This window comes from Leptonychotes weddellii, chromosome 12 (genome assembly GCF_054177405.1).
Source record: "Leptonychotes weddellii isolate Sample4059 chromosome 12, ASM5417740v2, whole genome shotgun sequence".
NCBI classification, from domain to species: Eukaryota; Metazoa; Chordata; class Mammalia; order Carnivora; family Phocidae; genus Leptonychotes; species Leptonychotes weddellii.
This window is the reverse complement of record NC_138380.1, coordinates 51,430,018-51,448,937: the sequence shown is the minus strand read 5'-3', so window position 1 is coordinate 51,448,937 and position 18,920 is coordinate 51,430,018. Positions and strand designations below refer to the sequence as shown.

At 38.0% G+C, this 18,920-nt stretch overlaps 1 protein-coding gene and 1 pseudogene across 4 annotated transcripts in view; one reads left to right on the top strand and one right to left on the bottom strand.

Annotated features, from left to right (window-relative positions):
• The window catches only part of HDAC9 (histone deacetylase 9), a 901,117-nt gene that overhangs the window by 76,018 nt on the left and 806,179 nt on the right, over window positions 1-18,920 (top strand). The gene's annotated exons all lie outside the window — the stretch shown is intronic.
• Window positions 16,202-16,311, bottom strand: LOC115939562 (U6atac minor spliceosomal RNA; annotated as a pseudogene).

The following is an 18,920-nucleotide window of genomic DNA, read 5'->3' as shown; positions in this document are numbered from 1 at the left end:
CTCCAAGAAGGATTTGGGATTTATATAATAAGTTTTAAAAAAATAAAATGAGGAGGAAATGAAAGAAAGGAAGGGAGAATGGATAAAGCAAATGCCCTTGGTACATACACTCAAGTTCTATAAAGTTGCTAGAGAAGGAATAGATTTGGCTCTGAACTTCTTGGTAGCAAGTCTGTTTTCTCCTATGAGAGTCCTTCTCCTTCAGCCTAACTGATCCAAGTTACTGCCCCATTGGAGAAATGTCAGAGACTCTCCATAACCTCTCCCTGAGGTACACAAGGACCCCATGCCCTTTTCATGTTTGTCTTTCTTTTCCTCCTCAATAAACCATGAGCCTGTTCTCGTCACCACATGGAGCTGTGTGCCTTCCCCAGGTCCTACTCTTCTGCCTGCAGAACTTTGAAAGCAACTTTCTCACTGTTGGGAGTGCCCCCTGCCCTTCATACCGCTACCCCTTCACTTCTTTATTTATCGTTCAAGGCGTGGCTCTATCTCATTCTTCTGTGAAGCCTTCCTGGGCAATCCTGGGCTCCTCCAACATCTGTTACCTCGACAAATATGGATCTTATCTCCTGGAGGCGGGGGTTTTCTTAGTCATAGCGTAGTAATAAACGAAGCTTTTTGAAAGCAAGAGACCTCTTTCTAAGATTTTTTTTAAGATTTTATTTATTTATTTAACAGAGACAGCAAGAGAGGGAACACAAGCAGCGGGAGTGGGAGAGGGAGAAGCAGACTTCCCGCCGAGCAGGGAGCCCGATGCGGCGCTCCATCCCAGGACCCTGGGATCATGACCTGAGCCAATGGCAGATGCTTAATGACTGAGCCACCCAGGCGCCCCTAAGATTTTTTTAAAAATATAAAATAAAACAATTGATTATTTTACTCATGGTTGCTTGATTATTTAGCTAATATGTTGCCTAGCACATAAAAGGAGCCAAATAAGTGAAGAACAAAGGGTATTTTGTGAGGAGGCTGATACACTTACTTTGGAGGGAGGGGAAGCAGTTGAGTTGAAAATATCTGAGCCAAACGAAGCTGCTTGATCTCTGTGGTAAATCATGACCCTTTCCTTTGTTTCTTCTTATTTGTTTGTTTGTTGACTTTCTTTTCCTTTTACTTCTTCATGAAGGTTTTGAGCTGTTCTTTTGCCCTGTTTAGGAGCTACCCACTGAAAAGCTTTTGTCTTTCTAGGGTGGCTTCCCTATTCCTTGAACAATAAACATTGCAATAAGGTGGTTACTGTTTGTGAGACGTGTGGCCACCTATTGGGTTCCCCAAACGTGATATCTCCAGGTTTGGAGCTGCTTTACCTAGTACAGTGGTAGAGACTGACCTACCAGCCTTTTGCCTTTTAGTAACTTGGACCTCTCCCTGTTCCAATACTTATAAGCTACCTCCTGCCCCATTAAAAATACACACTGTAGTTAAGAATAGAGGGAAGAGTAAAAGGATTTTGAATTGTGGTTAAGCAGCAAATTGTTTTAAGTTAGAATTCATTGGTCCTATATCATTTAAACTTTTAAAAAATTAATGCATTTTTTGCAGACCGTATCATTAGCAGTCATGTTTTTGATGCACTAGGTTTCTGTGGACCTTCAGTGCAATATGTATAGAGGAAAACAGCTGGTTTAAAATTTGTGACATTTCAATCTATATATGTTTTTAGTTCTTCTCATTTAAAATGGTGAACTTGTAAGCACTTTAATACGATAGTTGAAGTCTTCATAAAGATTAAATGAGGATCCTAAATTTTATGTGTGTCTCTATGGAAGATGTGTTTTGGCTTTATTATTTGACACTGTTGCTGCATGATATTGGATAGATGAAGTGATCTCTTACTTTGGAATCTAGTCATGTGGGGTTGCTTTCGTATCTGCCCAGGAAGTTCATTTTTCTAAAGATCATGGAAAGAACAGATGGGGAACAGGTAAGCACGGCATCTCTTTCCCTCACAGCTCCCTGTGGAACCTCTTTGGGTAGGCTCTTGTTTGTCACACACAAAAGAAGTATGTCTTTACCCTGAGTGATGCAATGGTCCAGCCTCCTGTGGGGTAACATCCACTGACAATAACGCCATAACCCATTAGTTGATCGCAAACTCCCTGAATCCACAGGGGTTTGCCTCAGTCTAAACGAGTGACTAATTCTTAAACTACAAGGTGAACCTGAGGTCCTCGGGGAATTGGGACATGTTAAGATTGGATTGTTTATTTTGCTTGTTATAACTGTAGGGTCATTATGGAAATGTTTACATCCTGCTGTGGTTATATGTTCTTAACCAATATATAAGGTGAAGAGGTTTGGTCCTTTGGCTTCTGCTTTCCTTATATTCTTTATCATTCTCTATCTCTGTCCTCACCCCATTAAAAAAAAGTGTTCACACTCATCAATTCTAAGTGAACCTGTATCTTTTTCATTGAATTCTTGGTTATCTTATCTGTTACTGAGAAATTATACAAATGCATATTTGAAGTTATTAGTAAAAGCCCAAGGACTTAAACAGAAGCTCTGGAAACAAGTGTTACCTGTTATTGGTATTCACTAAATCTCCCTTCGTCCCAGTTTCTTTATTTGGAAAATATGTCATGAATTTGTTATATCAATACATAAAAGACACAATTGTAAAAGAGATATTCAGGAAACAAACTGAGGGTTGCTGGAGTGGTGGGGGGTGGGAGGGATGGGGCGGCTGGGTGATGGACATTGGGGAGGGTATGTGCTATGGTGAGCGCTGTGAATTGTGTAAGACTGATGAATCACAGACCTGTACCTCTGAAACAAATACTACATTATATGTTTAAAAAAAAGATAGCAGGAAGGGGAAAATGAAGGGGGGGAAATCGGAGGGGGAGAGGAACCATGAGAGACTATGGACTCTGAGAAACAAATTGAGGGTTCTAGAGGGGAGGGGGTGGGGAATTGGGTTAGCCTGGTGATGGGTATTAAAGAGGGCATGTACTGAATGGAGCACTGGGTGTTATAAGCAAACAATGAATCATGGAACACTACATCAAAAACTAACGATGTAATATATGGTGATTAACATAACATAATAAAATAAAATGAAAAAAAAGAGATACTAAAGCAGCTAGTGTTCATTTGGAATTATTATATACAAATTTGTGCTTTTTTCTCAGCTGTGACCTGTAACTATGCTTTTATGAATGTCACCGTGAACACTGATGTCTGTAGGTCTTTCCACACTGGTGAGAAGACCATCATTTCCACGTTCTGTCACGATTTCTAGTTGTGTCTCTCTCAGGCTTGTTCACTTTTGAGCAAATGGAATTATGCCATCCCTCTTTTTCATTATATGCCAGCTTCCTGCTCTATCCCACCTCCAATAGTAAATGACTGTGTTGCCTTGCTTCACCTTTTGGTGCGTTTTTACACCATTTGCCTTGCCAGCCCCTTCTTGTGTGTCCCCCTCTGAATCTGTTCTTTGCCTCTTCTAGCATCTGATGCTTTAGTTTATGGCAGCATCACTCCAGTCTCTGCCTTTATGGTCACACATTGCCTTCTCCTCTGTGTGTGTCTAATATCCCTCTGCCTCCCTCTTATAGGGATACACGTGATTGCATTTAGGGCCCACCTGGGTAATCCAGGATAATCTGTCCATCTCAAGATCTTTAATCATATCTGCAAAGTCCTCTCCCCCCCTTTTTGACATATGAGAGAACATTCATAGGTTCCAGGGATGAGGAGATGGGTATCTTTTGAGGGGTCATTATTCACCCTCCCCACACCTGCCTGAAATAATTTCTCAAATCCTGCCAGTTTGTAATTTCTGTTCATGCGTTTGTTCATTCATTCACTCAGTCACCAGACTTTTATTTCATGCCCAGTGTATGCCAAACACTGTGCTAGGTATTAAGAATAACACACTGACCATACTTTTAATAAGTTCATTATTTTGTCGATAAGATGTACCACACAGAGTAAACACAGAGAGGTAAAAGAGATAGTTTGATCCAGGCCATAAGATTAATTCTTTGTATGTTTCCTTTTACATAATTCTAGAACATAAGTCACCATCACGCCTCAGTGCTCATAAATTATTTCAGTAACTATAGAGGTTATGTGCAGCCTGTGGACCAGAAAGTGTTTTTGCAGGAGGGAAAACATGTATCAGCTTAAATTCAATTCCAAAGAATTTGTTGAGTACAAAATAAAGCATAGACCTTGCCCTCTGAGGAATTTATAATCTTACACAATTCTTATCAACCCTTGCTGCATGTCAACATAACAATAGAGCTTTAGAAAAAATATCCTTGCCTGCTCCCCACTGCACCTCATACTTGATTTTGGGTGGAGCCTAGAGGTCTTTTTTTTTTTTTTTTAAAGGCTCATCAAGAAATTCTAACATGCTGCTGGCATTGAGCACAGAGAATCTCTGGTCAAGTAGAAGTGACCTGTAACTAGGAGAGCAAAGGCACGAGTATTGTTAAAAATGTAAGACAGAATGCTTTAAGTTCCATTAAGATATGTACAAACAAAATAATTTGGATACTCAGAGGAGGGTGAGATCATATCTGGCTCAAGGGGAATGTAGGAAGTATTTGAAATGTCCCTGATAGATGGGTAAGATTTCAAAAGATTGGGTAGATAAGCTTAGGGGAGGTGGGGGTGGTCATGGCTGGAGGCAAGGGCCGGGGGTCTACATTTAGGTACCACATTTTCTTCTGCTCAGACTTTCTGGCCTGGAATCCAGAAGCATCTGAAAAATCTAAATTTAAACCTGGTCTTCTAAGCCATTTCAACGGTAGTAGGGTAGAACAAATTTTATTTGACAGCTGATAGGTTGATATATACTTTTTAAAATTTCAGAAACATGATAGCTGGACCTCCGTCTGCAATTTTAATCTAAGTCCTGTAAATATTAGGAGCAGGCTTCAGTGAGAAAAATAGAAATGGAGGGGAAAGTTTTATTTTAAGTGTTTCAAAAGAAGAATAGCTAGGATATGGTGATTTACTGGAAGACAGAAAAGCACAGTAGGAAGTAACAAAAGTAATTATGAAGTTCAAGAATGATAATAGAATTAATGTGAGTGATATTGGTAGAAAAGATAGTGAACTTTTGCTGAAGTTTTTCTACAAGCAAGGGGCTTCATTACGATATTTTCTTTATTTCATGGAGCTCTTTTCGTAAGTCTTGTGGTGTAGGTACTCTTCTTATCCCTACTTTACAGATAGGGATGTTGAGACCTTGAGAGGTAAGTATCTTCTTGCTCTATCAAGGTCTTACAGTAAATTGAGTGGAACAAATCTAGGACTCAGATCTAGGTATCCTAATTCTAGAGTGTATATTCTTTTTTTTTTTTTTAAGATTTTATTTATTTGAGAGAGAGCAGGCGAGCACGAGTAGGGGGAGGGGCAGGGGGAGAGGGAGAAACAGACTCCCTGCTGAGCAGGGAGCCAGTTAGGCCAGGCCAGTCTCAGAACCCCGAGATCACGACCCCAGCTAAAGGCAGACACTTAACCGACTTGAGTCACATGGGTGACCCTACAGTATGTATTCTTAACCACAGTTCTGCTAATTGTCAGGAGGCTAGCTTGAGATGTAGAGCTGATGAAGAGAAATTGGTCCCAAAGATAGGAATTTAAGAATCATCTAAAGAAAGGTCACAGTTGAAAATATGGGTAGCTTTAAATTAGCAAGCATGACGTTATTAATTAAAAGATGAAAAAAGGAGAAGAGGAGGAAAGGGCCAAGGACTAAGCCACACTGAAACTTTCAGGGACAGTATCTTATCCTTCTTTAAGGCTGCTGGTCGCTTAACACAGGATTCATTAAAAAAACCAAACCAAACAAAACTTCCTCAGATATTTAAGGAAGCAAATGAACCCATCTTTCCATCCTAAATTTTTCAACCTGTGCTTAAGGTTCTACTTAACTACAGTGACTCAAAAGAGACAAATCTAAACCCTTTCTTCTCTTTCCTGTATTAGTGAGCCTGATTTAGTTTCAGATCCTTGGGATCTTTGTTGGATTCCATTTTTCCACCTTCCTCAATGTTTTCCCCAGTGGAAAACGGCTGCTCTGTAGAGAGGTTATGCCAGTGTAAGAGGATTTGTAGAGTAGTTCAGTATTTTTGTTGTTTTAAATCACTGGTAAACTAAGTTATTGAAAGGATAAATAACACACAAATGGTGATGTGTCTTGGCTGTTGGATGTCTTTCTCCTGCTTCTCTCGGAGTGTGCCTGGAATTTCATTTCCTTCCATATGCAGCCCTATGAAACAACCCAGGAAAAAAAATAAAATTATTGCTGTTGAAATATATAAATTATATTCTTTTTTGTTACCTGTCTGTATAGCCAGATCAAGCTTCCTATGCTTGTCTGGTTCTTTTAACCCCTACTGGTCCACAATCTGGATCCAGCATTATTTGTTAGAGGGGTTTCCTGTATTGAATACAAAGGATTTCAGAATAGCTTTATGGTTGTATCAAATATTTTAATGTTATAAGGCTGTATTTCTTGTGCTGATTTTCTTAGAATCACATTTTTCTCATTGATTTATAATTTCAACTATTACAAAATTAGCACCATACCTAAACTCTTAAAAAAGTATAACAGAGCCCTAATCTGTAACCTGTCTGTCTTATTTTTTTTCTAATGCTGTAATTGAGTGCTGTGTATAATGTGGTCTTCTTATATAACTCATCCCACCTAACTTTATTAGGAAAATTAATGGAATGGGACTCTCATAAAAGAATTAGAATCAAGGGAAATCTAATTTGCATTAAAGGTCTAGATTGCCTTTCAGAATAAGCAGTTTTATGGTTTGAAGTAAAACAACTTATTTACAGACAGCAATTAACAAGGCAAAAATGTCCATCATTCTGTTTGAAAGACACAGGGCAAGCCAGTGATTCTCGGTTTGGGCCATGCCTTAAAGTCATCTGTAGAGCTTAAAAAAACAACAACAAAAAAAACCCCCAAAATCTGAACTGGGACCCTCAACCTCAACAATTTTGATTTAACTGGACTTCTTGTTAGCCCTGGGTATGGGTATTAATTTAAACCTCTTAAGTGATTATAATATGCAACCAATGTTGAAAACCACTATGAAAAGAAACATCAGAGAAGTACAAAAGAGCAAGAGAAAGTAAATAAATATAAAATTCTTACCCTTTAGGAAATGACATATACTTTCTATAAAAGGAAATACTGTCTTATTAGTTATGAAAACTGAAATCTTAGTTCTATATTTTTAGTTCTATTTTGAAAGGATACAAATTAATTTCATTTAGATATTAATTGTTACAAGGATACGTGAGAATATGTATTTATGTGCTTAAAAAAGCTCTTATTCCATGTTTCTAAACTCACTTTTTTTTAAGATTTTTGAATCTTAACTGTGGGTCTTGCTGTTCCCCCCCTCATCATTCCAATTTATGAACTGAAAATGTACGCTAATTTACAAATGAATAATTCAAAATGGTGGAATGAATGTGGCAGTTTCAGTTAATGGAAATTCATTGATTATCTTGTGCATTTTTTTCCCATAAAGAAGGCATGATTTCTGTTACAAAGTGATGTTTGGTTACTTTGTGCAAAGTATCTTGTTCATTCTGGGCCTGAACTACTTTCTCTGTAAGACTAACATAACACACCTTGCTGAATAACAATGACAATGTATTGAATGTTTATTATATTTCAAATTCTAAGTGTTCCAAAGCTTTATATATGGTATCTCATTTAATTATAGTGAAAACCCTATGGAGTAAGGCTATTTTCTAGAATCCCTGTTTTAAAGATTTCTGAGAAACCACTCTCAGAGACATAGATAAGATAGATGTCCAAGGTTGTGCATCTACTTAGGGATAGGGCCGGGATGTGAACTCAAGCAGTCAACACCATGAGCAATGGTACAAAGTAACAGTAACCCAATATGAAGACAAATTTTTCTGTTTAACCAATTGGTTAAGATCAGACTTAAAGCTGTGTGTCTTTACAGGAAAGCTTTCCAAAGAGACAGTCCTGATATTTCCCAGGAGAACAGTAGATTTTTCTGTTGAAGCTAACAAGGAACAGGTACACTGTGGTGTTAGCAGTCTTGACAGGCACTGGCCTAGCAGGAGGATGGGTGCTCTTTGGCGCTGGCAGGGTTTTGAAGAAGGAGCAGTATTCTTACAACTTCCTCAGGCTCACAAGACTCTTCCCCGCACTTCACTTCCAAATTGTAGGAGGGAAAACTTAGTGTGGGAGGAAGCATGGAAGAGAGCTCATCTGGAATAACATGAATGGGCTTGATGAGTGTGGGTAGTGGAAAGCTCAGCAAACTTGTGAACAAAAGATCTCAGTGTAATTCCTGCTTCTGACACTCATGCACTCAGGCCCTAAAAGTCACTCAACTTTCCTGAATCTGTTTTCTCTTCTTTAAAATAGAAATGAAGATAGTAGTAACCGAATTCTTTAACTCAAGGGGCTGAAGATCATATGAGATAATATACTGTAGAAATTCTAAATAAAGGATAAGGTGTTTTTAAAACTGTTATGTTAATAAAGCAGATTTTTCTTTTCTAACTGGAAGCCTTTATTTATTTAACATGAGAATAAAAAAAAAACAACAACAAACAAATGAATGAAACTGGAAGAAACTTTTGTTCTGCAGTACCACTTGATTTCAAATGTCCTCACCAGAACAAACACTTGGACTTTTATTTCATCTGAGTGTTCAAAACCCCTAGGCATTTAAGCAGTCTCTGAGTGCACCAATTACTGTCTAATGGCCAAATCCCAGGATCGTTTTTCATTCTTCAATAGAATTGTAATAGCAGTAGTAATTCATTCATTCAACAAGTGTATATTGAGTGACTGCTATGTGCCTGAAATGGTTTTAAGTCGTCGGAAGTAAAAGTCAGTGAAAATAAAAGCAGGCAAAAACTGAAATTGTCTGTTAAGCATAAACTAAGGATCAAGTGTTACATATGGTCTCATTTAATCTTCACCGTGATCCTGCAGAATATGTTTTATTAGCATTATTTATAAACGAGTTTACTAGGTTTAGAGAGCTTAAATGATGTGTCCAGCACCTCCTAGCAAGGAGATGGTAGAACTGGGGTTAAAACCCCATTTCCTCTCCTTGCAAATCGTCTTTCTTTTAATCACGCATTTATGAATTCATTTACTCATTCTGCACCTAGTCTAAATCCTTTTGACCTTTTTTCTTTCTATGAGCATCAGAGGTATCTCCTTAGTCACCTGTGCTTAAAACAGTGGTGCCATTTTTGACACTCTCACTCTATTCCCCTCCACATCAAGTTGGCTTGGAATTTTGATTGACTCTGTTTTCCGTTTTTGTTGCCAACCTTTAGCATTCATTACTTCTGGCTACAACTATTGTCATAGGCTTCCAACTACTCTCTCTATTTTTGGTCTCTCCTCCATTCAGCCTAATTGTACAACACTGCCTAGTAAAGCACTCCTGCTAAAGCACAAATCTAATCATTTCCTTTATCAAAAATCTCCATGGCTTGCCATGGTCTATAAAAAATGGCAGTACTCGTAAAACATTTCTAGAGTCTGTGGTATAGGGCAAACCACATTTCTGGCCTTCTCTCTCAATGTGCCCCTTCCCAGATTGATAACAGTGTTTTTCAGGCTTGTCTGATAAGCATCAACTGGGGCTTATTAATATTCAAGTTCTCAGGCCCCACTTGAACCTACCTAGCAGAATCCTGGGGATCTGTGAGGCCTGATGAGGTATGGTGAAATCTGCTGGTCCTCTGATAGTCTCAGAGCACAGGGGCATAGTTGTAACCACCTTAGGCTCTTGCTACCACTGAGTGTTTAGGAAATCAGTCAGTACTGCCTGACATTGTGACAGTTATACTGGGTTCTCCTGGCCACCCTTTTACACACATCACTGAGGTGCAAACCAAGTGCCAAAAAACCCAAAGACACATTAATTAAAGTGAATTCTTGAGAGAGGTGATATTCTCAGATTTGTGTGAGCCTGAGATATTTTTATGTGAGCGTATATAGAACATATAAAGGAGATTAACTTGTAAATAAATGTTTAGTTAATATATGGATTATCTCATTTCCAAATTATATATGTATGATATGTATATAATTAGGTATGATTTCTAATTTATATATGATCATATATATATATATATATATGAGGGAGGGAGGGGGAGAGAGAGAGAAAACACACCCAGGAGAGAGACATATACATATGTAATTGTATATAATTACATGTATGCATAAATAATTATGGGCATTTATATAAATGTATGTGAATATGTGTGTGTGTGTGTGTGTGGATGGATGCATACACACACACGGCTTGTCTTTCCAAGAAATGATATAAACTGGGTTACAAGAAGATTCCCAATATTACAAGATAAAAGACATTAACAATAAGATTATGAAATAAGAGAAAAACAATGAGTAGAACGTAAGATGGAGTAGAGATATTGTTCTGTAAAACCTCTACATTATCATTGAAATGGCTGTTAAATAGTACATTGAATTAAAGACCACTGCTTTTCTTTTTTCTTGATCCTTCCTAACCTGCACCACAAATAAGCAAAATTACCTCGTTTTTAAGATTTTGTATATTATCACACTGCATAGTTACAGATTTCTTTATTCTCTTTTTATGAACCCCAAATTTCTTTTTTTTTTTTTTTAAGATTTTATTTATTTGACAGAGAGAGAGACAGTGAGAGAGGGAACACAAGCAGAGGGAGTGGGAGAGGGAGAAGCAGGCTTCCTGCGGAGCAGGGAGCCCGATGCGGGGCTCAATCCCAGGACCCCAGGATCATGACCTGAGCCAAAGGCAGACGCTTAACGACTGAGCCACCCAGGTGCCCCTGAACCCCAAATTTTAAAAATTGCAAGTAAAATAGTAGCATGCAGTTGTTTTGTTTTGGAAAACAAAAAAATCAAGCCCCTTTGGCTATTGTACACATTAGACTTGAAAGTAAGTATCGGTAGACGTTCAACTGGAAGGTGAAGAAATCATTTCAAATCCCCTAAGTAAAATGAGATACATATTTATACATTCTGAATGTGACCAATTAATCTGAATCCTCCTTCATTCTTTTCTCGTCTGCATCCATTCATTCACAGCATATTTATTAAGAACCTACTATGCAAAGTGCCAGAAAAGATGTATACCCTTAAAATTTTGCTACAGTCTTGATGTTCACTGAGTCACAGTGATTTTCTCAGAGCTGAAGAAAGATAAATAAGATCTGTGTCTCCATCCTAGGTTGGTTTGCTTCACCATTGAAATACTTTTTTAGGGGCGCCTGGGTAGCTCAGTCGGTTAAGCGACTGCCTTCGGCTCAGGTCATGGTTCCAGGGTCCTGGGATCGAGCCCCACATCGGGCTCCCTGCTCAGCAGGTCTGCTTTTCCTTCTCCCTCTGCCTGCTGCTCTGCCTACTTGTGCTCTCTCTCGGTCAAAGAAATAAATAAAATCTTTAAAAATAAATAAAATAAAATACTTTTTTATATTGATTTAAACTTTCAAATATGTATGTATCTTTATTCTCTTGTTACTCAGCTTATGAAATATTTTTTGAGAATTATAGTGGTACTATGTCTGCCATGAAATCAGTGGCTTTACCATTTTACTAGGTAGAATGTTCTCTTTTGCAGGTGGGACAGGCTAATTTAGGATATGTGCCCTTAATTAGTTCCCTGACCTGCTTTTATTGTATCAGCATTCAGGCCTTAGTCATCTCTTATTCAGAGGATTTGTACATGCTGTGTGTGTGTGTACCTGGCTCTTGGAGCTACTCTCTTTCTTGGTAGGGAGAGCCATACTATACACATCCTAGAAGAGGCAGTGAGGAAGGCTTTTGTTGCCCTTGGTTACAGCTCTGCTGTTGTAGTAGAAAGAGGCTGAGCTTTGAAGCTAGGTAGATTCATGTGTAAGTCCAGTCTCCCTCACTTGTTCACTTTTTGGTTTTGAACAAATGATCATTTCTGAACCATAGTTTTCTCATTTGTGAAATATGAAGATTATTTATCTCATGGATTTCATTCACTGTCAAAAATTTACTTCCCTTTCACGATCAATAAATATTTATGGAATGTAATTAAGTGATAATATTTGTGGAATTACATATATCAAACTAATCGTGATGAGTTGTTTTGCATGTTGGGTTCCTGTTATGGGCTGAATGTTTATGTCACCCCAAAATTCGTATGTTGAAGCTCTAGGTCCCAAGGTATTGGTATTTAGATGGGGGCCCTTGGGAGATAATTAGGTTTAGATTAGGTCAGGAGAGTAGGACTCTCATGATGGGATTAGTGCCCTTACAGGAAGAAGAAGAAAGATCTCCTTCCATGAGCATGTACCAAGAAAGGCCATGTGAGCATGCAGCAAGAAGGTAGTCATCTACAAATGAGGAAGAGGACTCTTACTAGACACCCAGTCTGCCAGCACCTTGATCTTGGACTTCCAGCTTCTAGAACCATGAGAGGAAAAAAAATTTTGTTGTTTAAACCACCCAGTCTTTTGTCATAGCAACCTGAACAGACTAAAACAGTTCCCTTTCTAAATTTCTTACAGATTGCTTAGAGTAAGAGCTGTAATTTACATCTTTGTTTAGGATCCCCAGTATTTAGTGTACTACCTAAAACAGAGGACTCAATAAATAAGTGTAGAACACCACTTGAGGAGGTAGAATCCATCTTCATGTTCTTCTCATCATCTATAGCCTCAGTGAAGGCTCTCCTCCCTGCTCATACACAAAAACCCATGATGGTTTAGACAAATAGACTAAAATAAAACCTAAAATAAAAACCTACAGTTTGATCATAAGGTTCATAGGGAAAACAGTGGGATATAATTTTCACCATGAGGTTGGGTGTGAAACAGTGGATTTAGATTCTAGCTCTGCCATTTATTAGCTGTGTTAGTGAAGGAAAGTTGTTTAACTTGACCAACTCAGTTTATTCTCAAATAATCTTGGCAGACTTGTTTGAGGATTATCACATAATGGAAGAAATGTGAAGGGTTTCTGAATAGTTTTATCACTCTATTTATTTAAATATGTTTATACTGTTTCTCAATTCCTGAAAGAATGACTGTAGAATCACCCTAAGAACTCTCTTTTGAATATCATTCTTTGTTTCAAACGTATTTCCTTGTGGCAGGAAGTGATAAAAACACATGGCACAGACAGCTAGTGACTGAAGAGGAAGTTAATGGTGTTTGTTTTTCCTCTAGAATTAGTAGTTCAAAAATTAAAAATAAAAATGTGTCTTGCCAAGTTTGGAAAAGACACAGATTGCTTTGATTACAGGATTACAATGGACCTAATTTTTTGACATTAATATTTCTTTCATATTTATGAATTGAAGTGCTTTTTAAAGTTAAAACTTCGAGGCTTTCCATTTTATTTTGTAAACTGTAATGAATAAAATATCCAGATACTATTAAATACATGTGGAATTTATTTCTTCTTTACCCTGTAGACTTAGAAATCAAGAGAAGGTTTACAAGATAAAGCATTTTGAAATCATTGACAAGCACAAACGATGCTGTTATTAGCATTCCATGTCTAGATTGTAATGCCTTTGAGGAGACAATGTTTTAGATGGTTTTTCAGCTATAATGGGAAGAAGTAAACAAGACCTTTCCCTAGCTATGTACTGAAAAAAACCCAGTCGTGATTGGGAAGTATTGTTTGACTCAAAGCCAGCTCATTTTTCACCAGAGATTCCTGCACACCCACAAATTTGGGGCATTACTAAAGATGGTGAAAATGAGGTGGGATGAAGTGGGGGGTCTTGCAACAGAAGGCATCCAATTAAGAAAATCTACAACAGTGACAAAGATGCTATTCTAGAAAGTTAGAATAATTTTATTTCAGGGAACAAATTCTGTAGTTTTGAAGGGAGAATGCAACTACTATGAAATATCTTTCATTTAATTAAAATCAAGATTTATGGAGTTTGCTGCTGCTGCCTGAGTTCCATTTTGACTTTTGGTTAGTGACTGCCTGGTGGTTTACCAAGATTCAAATGTACTTTATTACGGGCTAAGAGAGTTCCTTTGGTAGATGTCTAACTTTTTTTTTTTTTTTTGGCAAAATCCCTTGCATTCACCTCTGTCATGAGATGTGGCAGTAGTCGTACATCCTGGGAAAATCACTTTTAAAGACTTCTGAGTGGAAAGGGTCATGGATATTTATTGTGAGGAAGAAGAGAAGGCAAAAATGTTACAGGGATTATGTCATTTCACTCAGGAATTAGCTTTAGAAAGATTATTGAGGAGCTAGTATTTAGGAGTGGTGGATATTTTTAGATTGCTTCTAAGTAAAATCATGATTTTTCTTTTAATGAGCTGGAAAGAAATCATCTAGTCCTGTGTTTTCTGCATGTCATGAACTCTTATTGGGCGATAGAATCAATGTCATAGGTTGCAGTTAAACAATGGAATAGAATAAACCACATTACAAGATACCAGGGTGCCATGTGCATTGTAAGATTAAGTATTAATTTGTGAAAATGAAGTTTGCATTTTGTATAGATAAGTCTGTTTCTATATATGTATAAATACACTTCATTTAATGTGAAATGCATTTTCAGTGTTGAGTGGAAGTTGAGGAAGATTGGAAGTGACTGAGTGAGTCCTCTCATTCCTCAGATAGGGTATTAAAAGAGGCTGGCTTCCGGTTTATTTGAGTGGGTCTCACTGAGGTGGCTTATGTAGTATCAGGTCTGTCTTCTGTTAGAATCTTCGTTTTGATCACCTTTGCATCATTTATGTTTTACCCCATACTTAAAAATTTCTGTATTTTTGTCACTAGAAAGCGAGTCAGAGATGCTGATCTGGGGAAGTGAATCCTCACTAAGCCTAGGAGCACCATGCTGGGAGGTTGGTTGCACTGGTGATGCCAGGTGGAAAAGAGTAGAACCTTTCCAGCTTGCTCTATGGATAAAGCCCGTATTCCCCCTAAGTTAAGTTTTGTGGAAAGTTGGAATAACAATCTAATAAATTCCATCAATAGATACAAGTCATGTTTATTAGCTTCTACCACGTGTTTCAGTTCAACAGATATTTACTGAGCTCCTGCTTTGTGCCATGTAGTTTGCCATCTAATTACTTCCTCCTGTGTGTAGCTAATTACATTGATCCCTCACTTTGCTTGTGGGAAATCCCAGCAGGTTTACTGAAGGACATGGTGGTTTGGGGTCACTGGTCAAAGATAACAGAGATGGAGCTCCATGTTTTGTGACACAGTATGTCACTTTGGAACTCCATTACGCTTAGTCTAGAAATGTTCCTGAACTCAACCTTTCATGCGTTCTGAAGTCCTGCAATGATAAAGTCCACGTGGAATGTTTTTCTCTCTCTTGCTTTCATAACAAATTGATTTTTACTGAAATTTCTCTCTGTTGGTCTTTACAAAGTGTCCATGCTGGGGTTTTTTAATTTTTCTCCTGACAACTTGAGAATCAAGGCAGCAGAGCCCAGGGGGCCAACTGTCTGGATGCCGATTGTGGTTTCTCATTCCCACGTGGTTACTGCTTTTTGCTTGGAGCAGTTCCTGCAGGTGATGTTTGGTTTTTTGCCTCTCCATCTCGTTTTTGAAGTGTTTGTACAAAGGGTATTATTTTGTTTAGTTTGGTTATTAGTTGAATATTGGCCATACAAGTCATTGCCCGATGCAGGTCCAGTGTCAGGGAGGGACGGTGCCCACCACCAGCCTGCTCTTCCCTGATGGTTGTCAGTCCAAAGAGGGATACCGATTAGGCTGAAGCCAGTGGAGCACGACATGTATACAGAACCCGATCTTGTCGGTGTGTCTAGAAAAGCTGCCTTTTTTCTTTTTTAAATCCTTGATCTTTTTAATCTTCACTAATTTGAAAGATGACACGTGATCGTGTGTCGTCATTTTTACTTGCATTCTTCTTAGTGGTTTTGAACATTTTTCGATGTATTTATTGGATTCCCCGGTTTTGAATTTTTTTGTGCCTGTTGCATATGTTTCTTCTAGACTATTCTATTTTTTATTGACTTCAAGAGCTTTTTGATTATTATTGAAATTATATTTTATCACAGTAAAATATATATAACATTAAATTGACCATTTTAACCCTTTTAGAGTGTACACTTCAGTGACATTAAGTACATTCACATTTTTATTGCACAACCATTACCACTATATATCTCTAGAACTTTTTCATCATCCCAAAGTGAAGAAAAAAGAAATCCAGCCATGGCAAGAAACCACAAAGTCGATGCAGTGTCTTACCCATACATGGTGTACAGGCCCAAGGACCTCCTCCACCCTTGGCAAGGGAAGTGCTAACCTTTTCTCCTTTTATACAGCGGTAGAAAAACTGCTTGAGTGATATAATCCTCTCATTGTTTCTCTGGATCCAAAGCTTCCTTGATTATTGCTACTTCACTTTAAGAGATGTATTCCTACATTAAATAAATGGTGAAAAGCTATTTTCATAGGACCATCTTACTGAGCAAATTCTGTTTTGTTGAGTCTTTATAGTTCCTACACTTTTTATTTAATCTACTGGTGTTTGATGTTTTCTTCGCTTGCCAATGTGGTATTTCCAGCTGTGCATGGAAATTAATTTTCTGTTTGAATAGACAATTCCAGGAAACTATCTATTAAGATTATAGGAGGCAAAGAGAGTGTTGTTTTACAATTTTTTTCCTGGTATTCTTGGCATTATAAGGGGAGTAAAAAGGTTGATGTAAGAGTCCATGATTGGCAGTTTATTTTTTATTTTTAACTAATATTATATAAGTAAAATAAACTTTGTCACAGATCACAAAGGCAGTCAATAATAGAATGTGTTTGGCACTGAGAGCTTATCCTCCATTTAATAAAACAGTTCCTAAATGGATCTTCCATGAACTCTAAAACCTTTCTTGGGCAAGAGACCTCTTTCTGTATCTCATTCTGTGGAATCTCAAAATCTAAGGTCCACAGAATCTTATTCAAAACCCCAGGGGCCAGGTGTGTTTTGGAATTGAGAATTTATCAGATTTTTTTAAGGTAGTATGGAACATAAATCCTGTATTACATGTCATGTCAATTTTTTTTTTTTTTAAGATTTATTTATGAGAGAGAGATAGTGGGTTCGGGGAGGGGAGGACAGAGGGAGAGGGAAAAGCAGACTTCCCACCAAAGCAGGGCCGATCCCAGGACCCTGAGATCATGACCTGAGCCTAAAGCAGATGCTTAAATGATGGAACCACCCAGGAACCCCTCATGTCATGTCACTTTTAATGGAGTTTGGGACAGTTCCTGCTAATAAAATAATTTAATATTTATTTCTGCAGTGAAATTCATAGATATTAATACTAAAAGAGATAAAGATAATAAATAGCTTCCTATTTTTTGAGGCCAGTTTTTGTTGCCAGATGAGCTTAGAATTGTTGCCCAATGAATTATGAAAAACTTTGTTCTTTATGATCATGGATAAGGGACAAATAAAATTTTACTTATATTCTAGAGACTTCCAACTCCCTTGGTTAGAAGTGGTGTGGCTCCATGCTCCAGCCATGCCTGCTTCTCCTCAGCTCCGCTCAAGATCTGGACTTAGCCTTCTCAATACTACAGATATTTTTGTTTCTGGGGCTCTGTTCCAGAAATCATTATTCAATGATTCCTTTGTTGAATTTAATCTCTTGTTTTTCAGCAATTCTATGCCTGGGTTCTGATCCTTAATACCCAGTTTGTTTGCCATCATTGTAAATGTCTCATCATACCTTATATGAATATATGTGAATATATGTGTATGTATCTCTCTCTATATGTATGTATGTATACATATATATGTTTGTGTATATATCTATATGTGTGTGTGTATGTTCTTCATTGTTTCTACTCTTTTGCACTGGTTATTTTCAGTACTTGAAATGCCTTTTCCTTTCCTCCCTTTAAATTTATCCCCTACCACATCATTCTACTAGGGCAATTTACTTTCTCCCTCTGTGATATCCTCTGTGTTCCCTTAGAGCTTTGTATATACCTTTATTATAGCATGCAGTACATTGCTCCTTAGTTATAACAATTATCTCTCTCCTGTTAGACTGTAAGGCTTCTGAGAGGAGCACCTCTTTGTATGTCTACTGCCTTACACAGTGCTTGGCATAGCACAAGATTTTCAACCCAAAATAAATAGAAGATGTGTATTTGGAGGGGATAGGGTGAGACTGGGGACTAGGGAAAGAGGGATGTGCAAAAGAAATACATTCATGAGGGGCACCTGGGTGGCTCAGTCGGTTAAGCGCCTAACTCTTGATTTTCGTTCAGGTCATGATCTCAGGGTTGTGATATTGAGCCTGGTGTCGTTCTCTGCTGGGCATGGAGCCTGCTTAAGATTCTTGAAGAAGACATACACATGGCTAACAGACACATGAAAAAATGTTCATCATCATTAGCCATCAGGGAAATCCAAATCAAAACCACACTGAGATACCACCTTACACCAGTTAGAATGGCAAAAACGGACAGGGAAAGAAACAACAAATGTTGGAGAGGTTGTGGGGAAAGGGGAACCGGTTCCTCTTACACTGTTGGTGGGAATGCAAGTTGGTACAGCCACTTTGGAAAACAGTGTGGAGGTGCCTCAAAAATTTAAAAATAGAGCTACCCTATGACCCAGCAATTGCACTCCTGGGTATTTACCCCAAAGACACAGATGTAGTGAAAAGAAGGGCCACATGCACCCCGATGTTCATAGTAGCAACGTCCGCAATAGCCAAACTGTGGAAAGAGCCGAGATGCCCTTCAGCAGATGAATGGATAAAGAAGGTGTGGTCCATATATACAATGGAATATTACTCAGCCATCAGAAAAGATGAATACCCAACTTTTACATCAACATGGATGGGACTGGAGGAGATTATGCTAAGTGAAATAAGTCAAGCCGAGAAAGTCAATTATCATATGGTTTCACTTATTTGTGGAACAT